At 37.7% G+C, this 13,912-nt stretch overlaps 1 non-coding gene across 1 annotated transcript; it reads right to left on the bottom strand.

The window, feature by feature from the left end:
• Positions 1 to 9,883: 9,883 nt before the first annotated feature.
• LOC148561696 (small nucleolar RNA R71) lies at positions 9,884 to 9,991 on the bottom strand. Its single transcript, XR_015886725.1, has one exon. It is a non-coding gene; the product is annotated as a small nucleolar RNA R71 (small nucleolar RNA).
• Between the last annotated feature and the right edge of the window lie 3,921 nt (positions 9,992 to 13,912).

Genomic DNA, 13,912 nt, shown 5'->3' on the forward strand with positions numbered 1-13,912 from the left:
TTTAGACATGGCTTTACAGCCAGCCAGGCTTCACATGCTTCATGAAACACTAGAATTCATTCTTAAAAATCTTGAATAAAAATTTTATTTTTGAAAACATTTTTATTTTTTTCGAAAACAGATGAGAGATTTTTGAAAATATTTTTGAAAGATTTTTGAAAACAAAACGAAAAGAAAATTACCTAATCTGAGCAACAAGATGAGCCGTCAGTTGTCCAAACTCAAACAATCCCCGGCAACGGCGCCAAAAACTTGGTGCTGTTGCCGGATCAAAAGGGAATCTGGCACTAATGTTACCGGACCAAAAGCTTGCCGAGAACTCAAACAACCCCCGGCAACGGCACCAAAAACTTGGTGCACGAAATTGTGATCTCCAGGCTCGAACAAATCCTGGTAATGGCTCCAAAGCTTGGTGCTCTGATCTTAATTCATGATTGTCACAACTTTGATACAACTAACCAGCAAGTGCACTGGGTCGTCCAAGTAATACCTTACGTGAGTAAGGGTCGAATCCCACGGAGATTGTTGGTATGAAGCAAGCTATGGTCACCTTGTAAATCTCAGTCAGGCAGATATAAAGTGATAATGGTGTTTTCGAATATTAATTAATAAAATAGGGATAGAGACACTTATGTAATTCATTGATAGGAATTTCAGATAAGTGAATGGAGATGCTTTCGTTCCTCTGAACCTCTGCTTTCCTGCTATCTTCATCCAGTCAGTCTTACTCCTTTCCATGGCTGGCTTTATGTGATACATCACCACTGTCAATGGCTACTTTCGGTCATCTCACGGGAAAATGATCCAATGCCCTGTCACGGCACGGCTAATCGTCTGGAGGCATCACCCTTGCCAATGGCTTCATCTTATCCTCTCAGTGAATAATATGCTCACGCACCCTGTCACGGCACGGCTATTCATCTGTCGGTTTTCGATCATGCTGGAATAGGATTTACTATCCTTTTGCGTCTGTCACTAACGCCCTGCAATCGCGAGTTAGGAGCTCGTCACAGTCATCCAATCATAGAATCCTACTCGGAATACCACAGACAAGGTTTAGACCTTCCGGATTCTCTTGAATGCCGCCATCATTCTAGCTTACGCCACGAAGATTCTGGTTAGGAGACCTAAGAGATACTCATTCTAGCTTAATTCATGTAGAACAGAAGTGTTTGTCATGCACGCGTTCATAAGGGAGAAGGATGATGAGCGTCACACATAATCATCACCTTCATCACGTTCTTGGGTGCGAATGGATATCTTAGAAGCGAAATAAGAAGAATTGAATAGAAAACAGTAGTTCTTTGCATTAATCTTTGAGGAACAGCAGAGCTCCACACCTTAATCTATGGAGTGTAGAAACTCTACCGTATGAAAATACATAAGTGAAGGTCCAGGCATGGCCGTGTGGCCAGCCCCTATGGTCTAAGAACAATGCGTTCCAAGATGCCTAATACAAGAGTAAGAGGTCCTATTTATAATAAACTAGCTACTAGGGTTTACATGAGTAAGTAATTGATGCATAAATCCACTTCCTGGGCCCACTTGGTGTGTGTTTGGGCTGAGCCTGAATGTTGCACGTGCAGAGGCCATTTGTGGAGTTGAACGCCAGTTTCTGTGCCAGTTTGGGCGTTCAACTCTGGTTTTGGATCCTTTTCTGGCGCTGGACGCCAGATTTGGGCAGAAGGCTGGCGTTGAACGCCAGTTTATGTCGTCTATTCTTGGCCAAAGTATAGACTATTATATATTGCTGGAAAGCCCTGGATGTCTACTTTCCAACGCAATTGGAAGCGCGCCATTTCGAGTTCTGTAGCTCCAGAAAATCCACTTTGAGTGCAGGGAGGTCAGAATCCAACAGCATCAGCAGTCCTTTTTCAACCTCTGAATCTGATTTCTGCTCAAGTCCCTCAATTTCAGCCAGAAAATACCTGAAATCACAGAAAAACACACAAACTCGTAGTAAAGTCCAGAAATGTGAATTTAACATAAAAACTAAGGAAAACATCCCTAAAAGTAACTAGATCCTACTAAAAACATACTAAAAACAATGTCAAAAAGCGTATAAATTATCCGCTCATCATGAACCGCGCAGTATCCTTTGCTGGAAAGGCTTTCTCTTTTTCATCGATCTTGATGATCCTCTTGATTTGCTTTGTTGAGGGCTTTACTGCTGTTGAAGATGGCTCTGCCACTAGTGTTCTTTTAGTTCCTTTCCTTGCTGGTGGTTTGGGAGTAGCTTTCTCTTTACCCTTCTTGGTGGCCATCCTGAAAAAGAAAAAAGAAAGTAATATGTAAAGCTAAGGGTTTGAGCAAGGAAGAGGATGGTATAGGTGATAATCAATGCACGGTAAAGAAGGATGTCCTTAACACATGGTCATGACATGTGAAAAGTTCATCAATAGAAATATAGCAAGTGCATGTGATGGCTATTAAATGCAAGATGTTTATTGGCATACCGGTAAAGGCATGAGTAGTATAGATCAAGTATTAAATGTCCAAGTTAGATTATCAACTCTTTCAAACTAACAATCTGTTTGTATTGACAATTATATTTAATCAATAAAATATAAAAGGAGTTTTGTGAAAAACAGGCATTAGAGTAGTAGAATAGAGTAATATAATGCACAATGCCATATGGGCTTTTTCACAAACACATAGCATGCATGGTGAATATGTTATTGAAAGCATTAAATTGAACATGCAAGCAACCCTTTAAGAAGGAATATTAATTGTCAAACAATTCCACAATAAGTCACAAGCAAAATGTAAAAGAAAATAATCACCCAATTAAATTTCTAACACCAATTAAAGGAATAAAAAGAAAAGAAAGAAAAAAAAAGAAAATATAGATAATGAAAGTAAAAAGAAAAAGAAAAAGAAAACATTAATAAAAATAATAAAGGAAAAGTAAAAAGTAAAGAAAGAAAGAAAAGAACCTTGACAATGAATGTGAAAAATAAGGGAGGAGAAAGTAAAAAGTGAGAAAGAATAAAGAAGGAAGAAGAGAGAAGAAAGAAATAAGAAGGGAAAGAAAAGATTTGGATTTGGGGAAGAAAAGATAAGATATCATGCGCTGATCTGGATAAGCTGTGCGTCGCATGTGACGCGGACGCATGGAGCACGCGATCGCGTGCTGTGTGATAAGTTCAGGTGACACGGACGCGTGGGTCACGCGATCGCGTGACCTGATTTGTGCTATTGGCGCGAGTGCAGCCTCGCGTACGCACAACTCTCTGTTTTATACGCATATTGCCAAAAATTTGGGTGACGCGTGCGCGTCGGTGACACGATCGCGTGAACGGCCATATTTTGAAAAACGACGCGGACGGGTGGGGCACGCGTTCGCGTGATAGGGCTTGTGCTTCCAGCACCATTCCAACCCCACTCCACCATAACTCTCTGCCATATACCCATTTACGTCGAGTTCGCAGGGTCACGCATGCGCATGGGCGACGCGTACGCGTGGGAGGCTATTTTTCAAAATGACGCGGACGCGTTAGCGACGCGTTCGCGTGGGCATGGTTGTGCCTAAGGCACGCCTCCAGCCACGCTTCTGCGTGACTCTCTGCTTCTTTTCTTCCTGTTTCGAAAGCACCTATGACGCGGACGCGTCAGCGACGCTTACGCGTCGCGCACATTTTTTTTATATGCAGTATGCAAATGCAGATGCAGGCTTTATGCAGAGATTATGAGAAGATTCATTAACAAAAACAAAATAGAATAAAGTAAAATAAAACTAAGACTGAAACAGAACGATCATACCATGGTGGGTTGTCTCCCACCTAGCACTTTGCTTTTACGTCCTTAAGTTGGACGGTCTTCAGGCTTATTCTGCTTCTGTTGGTGGGTCTTCCAAGAGGAAAACCTCTAGCTCTTTGTGATCCTTCATCTTCTCTCCATGATAAAGCTTCAGGCGATGTCCATTGACCTTCATGAATTTAGAACTAGAAGGATGACGCAGGTGAAAAACTCCGTATGGCTCTGGCTTTTCTACTCTATAGGGACCTTCCCATCTTGATCTTAGTTTGCCTGGCATAAGCCTCAGTCTGGAGTTATAAAGAAGAACTAACTCCCCTTGTCTGAATTCTCTCTTTTTTATGTGCTTGTCATGGACAGCCTTCATCTTCTCTTTGTATCGTCTGGAGTTGTCATATGCTTTTAGGCGAAGATTTTCCAATTCTGCTAGTTGCAGTTTTCTTTCAGCACCAGATTCTTCAAAATTCATATTGCATTCCCTTACAGCCCATAAAGCCTTGTGTTCCACCTCTACTAGAAGGTGGCAAGCCTTTCCGTATACCAAGCGGAAGGGGTTCATCCCAATGGGTGTATTATACGCTGTTCTATATGCCCAGAGTGCATCTTGTAGCCTTGCACTCCAGTCTTTCCTATGGGGCTTTACTATTTTCTCCAAAATGCGTTTAATTTCTCCGTTAGACACTTCTGCTTGTCCATGTTAAAACTTAATATAATTTTACTGTACGTTATAAAATTATCATTCACAAGAAGATTTTGAAATTTATGATTATCACAAATAGAAATGAGAAGAGTTACTAACCTTGATCCATGATAATAATAATAGTATTAGGAAGAATTCACTTTGTTTATTCCTTTGCCTTCTTAATTCTTTCTTCAATTTTATTATTGATGGTGAGTGAAGAAGAAAGACTTCATAGGCAGGAAGAGAGGACTGAATTTTGATATGTTTTCATAAAAACCAACTTCCATCAAGTTGGTTACATTTCAAAATAATCATGTAACTTCCTTTCATGTAACTTCCTTTATTTTATTATTTTAATTAAATATTTATTAAACCAATAAAATAAGACACATCACACACATGAGACATCATATAATAATATAATTTCTTACATTCTCCTACTTGGCTCATGTGTCATTATTCCTATTGATGGTTTAAGAAATATTTATCATAATGCGTATTTCTAAGAAATTACTTATATAGCTTAATTTATCATGATAAGAATAAAACTAGTATGAGTCATAGCGGTTGTATGTCACCTAATTGACATAGTCCCTTCTATGTACTACAAGTTAGCCACATTCTTAACATGAGCCATAATTAGGAGGTATATAACATAATTAGTCCAACAATAATGTCTTCATTGTAAGATAATACCTAATTATTTTAATTCTATTATGTATACAACAAATTGAAAATCAGGTAATACCGAAATATTAATTCATTTGAGCTCAAAATGTCAATATCCATGCAACACAAACTTCATTAAACTTACATTGATCCTATAAACTCATAATACCCATCCTTTCAACATGACTAGTAAATGTTTTGGGCGGTAACCCTTTAGTCAAAGGATCAGCAACCATAATATTGGTGCTAATGTGCTCTATTGACACTCTTTGTTTCTGAACTTCTTCTTTAACGGCAAAGTATTTCAATTCCATATGCTTAGCACCTTTAGAATACTTGTCATTTTTAGAAAAGAAAACTACTGAAGAGTTATCACAATAAATTTTTAGCGACCTAGCGATACTGTCAACAATTTTAAGCCCTGAAAAGAAGTTTCGCAACCACTTAGCCTGAACCATGGCCTCAAAGCACGCCACAAATTCAGCTTCCATTGTAGAACTAGCAATTACTGACTACTTCACACTCTTCTATGATATTGCTCCTCCAGCTAAGAGATACAAATAACCAAAAGTGAATTTTCTTGTATCTACGCAACCGGAAAAATCTGAATCTGAATATCCAATCACTTCAAGGTGATTAGATCTCCTATAAGTAAGCATGTGTTCTTTTGTCCCTTGCAGATACCTTAAACCTTTCTTTGCAGCTTTCCAATGATCCAATCCTGGGTTACTTTGGTATCTACCAAGCATACCAACTGCAAAGCTGATATCTGGCCTTGTGCAAGTCTGAGCATACATCAAACTCCCAATAACAGATGCATATGGAATTCCTTCCATCTGTTTTCATTCCAAATTATTCTTTGGACATTGCATGAGACTAAACTTGTCTCCTTTTTGAATTGGAACGGGTGATGCTGAGCATTGTGCCATTCTGAGTCTCTCTAATACTTTATTAATGTATGATTTGTGAGACAATCCTAATAGTCCTTGTGATCTATGATGAGCGGATAATTTATGCGCTTTTTGGCATTGTTTTTAGTATGTTTTTAGTATATTTTAATTAGTTTTTATTATATTTTTATTAGTTTTTAAATAAAAATTCACTTTTATAGAATTTACTATGAGTTTGTGTGTTTTTCTATAATTTCAGGTATTTTCTGGCTAAAATTGAGGGACCTGAGCAAAAATCTGATTCAGAGGCTGAAAAAGGACTACAGATGCTGTTGGATTCTGACCTCCCTGCACTCAAAGTGGATTTTCTGGAGCTACAGAAGCCCAATTGGTACGCTTTCAATTGCGTTAGAAAGTAGACATCTTGGGCTTTCTAGAAATATATAATAGTCCATACTTTTCCTGAGATTTGATGGCCCAAACAGGCGTTCCATGTCAGCTCAAGAATTCTGGCGTTTAACTCCAAAACTGGCACAAAAGCTGGAGTTAAACGCCCAAACTGGCACAAAAGCTGGCGTTTAACTCCAAGAAAGGTCTCTACACATGAAAGCTTCAATGCTCAGCCCAAGCACACACCAAGTGGGCCCGGAAGAAGATTTCTGCATTAATTACTAATTTCTGTAAACCCTAGGCTACTAGTTCTCTATAAATAGGACCTTTTACTATTGTATTTTCATCTTTGGATTATCTTTTGATCCTTTGATCACGTTTGGGAGGCTGGCCATTCGGCCATGCCTAGACTTTGTTCTTATGTATTTTTAACGGTGGAGTTTCTACACACCATAGATTAAGGTGTGGAGCTCTGCTGTTCTTCATGAATTAATACAAGTACTATTGTTTTTCTATTCAACTCAAGTCTATTTCTTCTCCAAGATATTCATTCGTTCTTCAACTTGATGAATGTGATGATCCGTGACACTCATCATCATTCTCACCTATGAACATGTGCCTGACAACCACCTCTGTTCTACTAGCAATGGCTTGAATGCGTAACTCTTGGGTTTCTAATCGAAGATTGGAACCTTCGTGGTATAGGCTAGAATTAATGGCAGCCATTTCTGAGATCCGGAAAGTCTAAACCTTGTCTGTGGTATTCCGAGTAGGATCTGGGAAGGGATGACTGTGACGAGCTTCAAACTCGCGATTGTGGGGCGTGTGACAGATGTAAAAGGATCAATGGATCCTATTCCGACATGATCGAGAACCAACAGCTGATTAGCCGATGTTGTGACAGAGCATCAGGACCATTTTCACTGAGAGGACGGGATGTAGCCATTGACAACGGTGATGCCCAACATAAAGCTTGCCATGGAAAGGAGTATGAATGATTGGAAGAAGACAATAGGAAAGCAGAGGTTCAAGGGGAACAAAGCATCTTCATACGCTTATCTGAAATCCACCAATGAATTACATAAGTATCTCTATCTTTATTTTATATTTATTTTCATCACCTTAAACTCCATAACCATTTGAATCTGCCTGACTGAGATTTACAAGATGACCATAGCTTGCTTCAAGCCGACAATCTCCATGGGATCGACCCTTACTCACGTAAGGTTTATTACTTGGACGACCCAGTGCACTTGCTGGTTAGTTGTGCGAAACTGTGACAAAGTGTGATTCACGTTTGAGAGCTCCAAGTCTTTGGTGCCATTGTTGATGATCACAATTTCATGCACCAAGTTTTTGGCGCCGTTGCCGGGGATTGTTCGAGTTTGGACAACTGACGGTTCATCTTGTTGCTTAGATTAGGTATCTTTTCTCCAGAATTTTTAAGAATGAATTCTAGAGTTTCAAGGTGATGTTCCCACCATCACAAAAGCTGATTGATTCTCATCAATTTAGCTATCGAATGTAATGTCCTGCTGAAGCTTGGCCAAACATGTCTAATCTTTTTAGACTGAAGCTTTAGACTAACATTGCATGATTCCTGGAATTCTTATTAAAAGTTTTGATTCTCTTTATTTTCTTTTCTAAATAATTTTCGAAAAAAATACAAAAAAATTTTAAAATCATAAAGCCAAAAATATTTTATGTTTCTTGTTTGAGTCTATTGTCTAATTTTAAGTTTGGTGTCAATTGCATGTCTTTATCCTTCTAATTTTCGAAAATTTATACATATTGTTCTTCATTGATCTTCAAGTTGTTCTTGATGATTTCATTGCTTTGATCTTCAAATTCTCTTGTTTTGTATGTTTTGTTGTTTCTTACATGCATTTTTACATTGTTATAGTCCTTAGTATACAAACTTTTAAGTTTGGTGTCTTGCATGCATTGTTTATTTGATCTTAGTTGCATTTTTTATTGATTCCCATCATCAAAAATTCAAAAATATTTTTTTAAAACTATGTCTTTTCAAGTCAATAATACAGAGAATTGAAGATTCAGAACATTCAGCAGAAGAATCAAATAGAAAAAGCTGGGCGTTCAAAACACCCAGTGAAGAAGAAAAACTGGCGTTTAAACGCCAGCCAGGGTACCTGGCTGGGCGTTTAACGCCCAAAAAGGTAGAGATTTGGGCGTTAAACGCCAGAATGGGCACCATTCTGGGCGTTTAACGCCAGGATGACACTAGAGGGAAGATTTTGTTTTTAATTCACATTTTTTTCAAGTTTTCATAATTTTTCAAAATCAAATCTTTTTCAAATCATATCTTTTCAATCATATCTCTTTCAAAATCAATTTATTTCCATTTTATATTTATTTTTACTATTTTCAAAAATCCTTGCTTCAATTCAAGATTTACTTCAAAAATTTTCAAGTTGTTACTTGGCTTTAAGAAAGGATCAAATTTTAAATTTTAGAATCATATCTTCTAATTTCTTGTTAGTCAAGTAATCAACTTTAGTTTTAAAACTTTCTCTTTTTAATTTGATTTTCAATCATATCTTCTCAATCATATCTTTTCAATCACACCCTTTTTTAAAATTAATTTTCAATCATATCTTTTTAATTTCTGATTTCAAAATCTTTTTTTAAAAAAAATCACTTGATTTCTTTTCCAATCTTAGTTTTCGGAAATCTCAATCAAATTTTCAAATTTCTTTTTAATTATTTCAAAAGCTTTTTAATTTATTTTCGAAAATTCTTCCCCTCTTCTCACATCCTTCTATTTAAGGGACTAACACTCCTCCTCAAGGTACAATTCGAACTCCCTCCTTCTTTATATGTTCGAATTCTTTTCTATCTACCTCCTCCTTCTATTCTTCTTTTTCTCTGACACCTCAAGGAATCTCTATACTGTGACATAGAGGATTCCCTACTTTCTTGTTCTCTTCTCTTTCATATGAGCAGGAACAAAGATAAAGGCATACTTGTTCAAGCTGATCCTGAACCTGAAAGGACTTTGAAGAGAAAGCTAAGAGAAGCTAAAAGACAATTCTCTTTAGAAGGCCTAATAGAGCTTTTCAAAGAAGAAGAAACCATGGCAGCCGAAAACAACAATGCCAACAATGCAAGGAATGTGCTTGGTGACTTTACTGCACCTACTCCTGATTTCTATGGGAGAAGCATCTCTATCCCTGCCATTGGAGCAAACAACTTTGAGCTTAAGCCTCAATTAATTTCTCTAATGCAACAGAATTGCAAGTTTCATGGACTTCCGTTGGAAGATCCTCATCAGTTCTTAGCTGAGTTCTTGCAAATCTGTGACACTGTCAAGACCAATGGAGTTGACCCTGAAGTCTACAAACTTATGTTCTTTCCTTTTGCTGTAAGAGACAGAGCTAGAACATGGTTGGATTCACAACCTAAGAAAAGCCTGAACTCTTGGAAAAAGCTAGTCAATGCCTTCTTGGCAAAGTTTTTTCCACCTCAAAAATTGAGTAAGCTTAGAGTGGAAGTCCAAACCTTTAGACAGAAGGATGGTGAGTCCCTCTATGAAGCTTGGGAGAGATACAAGCAATTGATCAGAAGGTGCCCTTCTGACATGCTTTCAGAAAGGAGCATCATAGGAATCTTCTATGATGGTCTGTCTGAACTATCCAAGATGTCATTGGATAGCTCTGCTGGAGGATCTCTTCATCTGAAGAAGATGCCTGCAGAAGCTCAGAAACTCATTGAAATGGTTGCAGATAACCAATTCATGTACACCTCTGAAAGGAATCCTGTGAATAATGGGTTAACTCAGAAGAAAGGAGTTCTTGAGATTGATACTCTGAATGCCATGTTGGCTCAGAATAAAATATTAACCCAACAAGTTAATATGATTTTTCAGAGTCTGTCTGGAATGCAAGCTACAACAGGCAGTACTAAGGAAGCTTCCTCTGAAGAAGAAGCTTATGATCCTGAGAACCCAGCAATGGAAGAGGTGAATTACATGGGAGAATCCTATGGAATCACCTATAATCCTTCATGGAGAAATTATCCAAATCTCTCATGGAAGGATCAATAGAGACCTCAACAAGGTTTCAACAACAACAATGGTGGAAGAAACAGGTTTAGCAATGGCAAGCCTTTTCCATCATCTTCTCAGCAACAGACAGAGAATTCTAAGCAAGACCACTCTGACTTAGCAACCATTGTCTCTGATCTAATCAAAACCACTTAAAGTTTCATGACTGAAACAAGGTCCTCCATTAGAAATTTGGAGGCACAATTGGGTCAGCTGAGTAAGAAAATTACTGAACTCCCTCCTAGCAATACAGAAGAGAATCCAAAAAGAGAGTGCAAGGCCATAATCACATCTCACATGGCCGAACATGGAGAGAAGGAAGAGGCAGTGATTCCCACTGAGGAAGACCTCAATGGACGCCCACTGACCTCCATAGAGTTCCCTAATGAGGAACCATGGGAATCTGAGGCTCATTCTGAGACCATAGAGATTCCATTGAATTTACTTCTGCCTTTCATAAGTGATGAGAGAACTTTTGCGTGGTCTAAAAATTTGCGGATAAGTCCTCGTTGCAAGTATAGTTTCTAAACCTTCAAAAGTCCTTTCATACAAATGTTTTGGTTGTCACAAGTAACAAACCCCTTTAAAATTGATAACCGAGTATTTAAACCTCGGGTCGTCTTCTCAAGGAATTGCAGGGAAGTATGTTCTTATTATTGGTTATGCAAAGGTATGTTTTGGGGTTTTTGGATCAAGGTAAAAAGTTAGAAAAGCAATGGCAGAGGGAATAAAATAATAACAATAAACATAAACTCTTGGCAAGGTATTAGAAATTGGAAGTCCAGACTTAGTTATCCTTATCAATAATAATGAAAGTTGGATCTTAATTCCACTTAGTTAACCTTTGCTGAAGCAAAGAAAAGTCAAGGGACTAATTAGTTTGATCTTCGAATCCTATTTATTTCCTAAGAAAAGGTTAGGATTATTGAAGCTCAATTCAATTAGCAAAGATAACAGTTATCAATTATGCTGTTGAGTTGGATAATTCCTGAGTTACTGATTTCTTAACCAAAGCCAAGAATGTAGAAAGATAAATTAAAATCATAAATATCTGGAATACCTCAAATAAAATACATTCAAAGCAGTAAAATCTAACATGGAAAAGTTCATAAATTAAATTGGAAAAATAAATAAAAATAAAGAACCTGGGATTGAGAGTCACTCCTAAAACTAAGAGAACTCCTAAATCCTAATCCTAAGAGAGAGGAGAGAACCTCTCTCTCTAAAAACTACATCTACTCCTAAAATTGTGAATATATGAGAGCCTTCCATGAATGGATGCATTCCCCTACTTTATAGCCTTTAATCTGTGTTTTCTGGGCCGCAAACTGGGTTAGAAATTGCCCAGAATTCGCTGGTTGCAAATTCAAATACGCTGTTTTCCGTCACTGCGACGCGGCCGCATGGATCACACGGTCGCGTCGCCTAGCGTCAGGGGAATGATAGAGCCCATTTGTAGGGTTTATCTTGTGCTTGATTTAGGGGATTTTATCACCTTTTACCCACATTTATTCAATGAATTAGCATAGTTTTATATATTCTCCTTTAATTGTGCTTAAGAGTGAAAACATTCTTTTTAGGTCCTTAATTGTTTAATCTTGATTTACCTTTGATTCCATTAGATGCCTTGATGTGTTTGCCAAGTGATTTCAGATTTAGGAGGCAAAGAGTGGATCAAGGGAATGAAGAAAAAGCATGTAAAAATGGAGAACTCATGAAGAAATGAGGGAATCGCAAAAGTTGTCAAGCCAACCTCTTTGCACTTAAACGACCATAACTTGAGCTACAGAGGTCCAAATGATGCGGTTCCAGTTGCGTTGGAAAGCTAACATCCGGGGCTTCGAAACAATATAAGATTTGCCATACTTTCTTTACGTATAAGGACGCGTACGCGCACTATACGCGTACGCGCCGTTGGTGCACGTGATTCACTTCATGCAAACTCGTGGCTAGCGAATTTACAAGCCTTGTGGGCCCAATCCAACTCATTTCTGATCTTATTTAAGCCAAGGACTGAAGAGGGATGGACATGTTAGTTATCATTAGTTTAGTTTTAGCTTAGTTTAGTAGTGAGAGTTAGTTTCTAGAGAGAGAAGCTCTCACTTCTCTCTAGAATTAGGATTAGGTTTAGTTCAATAATCTTAGATCTTGGTTTTAATCTTTGCTTTCTTCTACTTCTACCTTTCAATTCTTTGTTGTTACATTGCAATTTCCTTTATGTTGTTCTTATGTTTTGTTGTAGACCTACTATTGTTCATTCCATTTTCTTTCAATTCAATAAGAGGTAATTCATGTAGATCTTGTTTCGTTTAATTGTTGTTGTTAATTCTTTACATTTGATTATAGTTAGAATTAATTCTTGTGATTGATTTACTATGTTTTCCTTTTGTGCCTTCCAAGTGTTTGATGAAATGCTTGGTTGGATTTTAGAGTAGAGTTTTATGTTCTTGGCTTGGAAAGGTAACTTAGGAACTCTTGAGTTATTAATGTCCAAGTAATTGATGATTGGGATCCATTAACTCTAGTTCTCACTAATTGAATTAGTGGAGAGTTAGGACTTATAGAGTAGGATTGATATAGCTCATTTGACTTTCCTTTACTACTAGTTAGAGGATGATTTAATGAGATTAATCCTTGCCAATTCTCATATTGTGGTTAGTGATTAGGATAGAGATCCTTGACCACCAACCCTTGCCAAGACCTTTTTAGCCATTAGTTTACTTTCTTGCCATTTATCTTTCATGCCTCTTATCAAAACCCCAAAAATAATTCATAACCAATAACAAGACACTTTATTGTAATTCCTAGGGAGAACGACCCGAGGTTCCAATACTTCGGTTTATAAATTTAGGGGTTTGTTACTTGTGACAAACAATCTTTTGTATGAAAGGATTATTGCTTGGTTTAGAAACTATACTTGCAACGAGAATTCATTTGCGAAATTTTAAACCGTCAAAAATCCAATCATCAAAATGGCGCCGTTGCCAGGGATTTGCAATGGTGTTATGTTATTGGTTATTGTACATATGTGAATAGTGTGAATATCTTGCTTTTTGCTTTATTTGCTAGTTGTAGAATTTTGTTTCTTTTGTTTTCTATTAGCTTTTGTTTTTATTTTATCTTTTCACCATGAATTCTCATTTTGGGTATGAGTGTGATTACAACTATGTTGTAGGTGATGGGAGCTACAATGAAGATGTGTATCAAGGATGGGACAACTAAAGGTGGGAGGAGCCATATGCATATGATCAATCCCTATGGCAACAACCTCCACCAATGCACTATGAAGAAGAGCCATTCTATGATGCATACCAATCCAATGGCTATGGTGAATCTCCTTGTGACTTTCAAGAACCACCACCATATGCCTATGAGTCATATCCTCAACATGAGTCTCAACCACACTCACAAGCCTATTTTCAACAAACACCTCCATATGACCATGATCCTTACCCACCATAC

The sequence above is a fragment of the Arachis ipaensis genome, chromosome B6 (genome assembly GCF_059453495.1).
Source record: "Arachis ipaensis isolate K30076 ecotype BB chromosome B6, ASM5945349v1, whole genome shotgun sequence".
In the NCBI taxonomy this organism is placed as follows: Eukaryota; Viridiplantae; Streptophyta; class Magnoliopsida; order Fabales; family Fabaceae; genus Arachis; species Arachis ipaensis.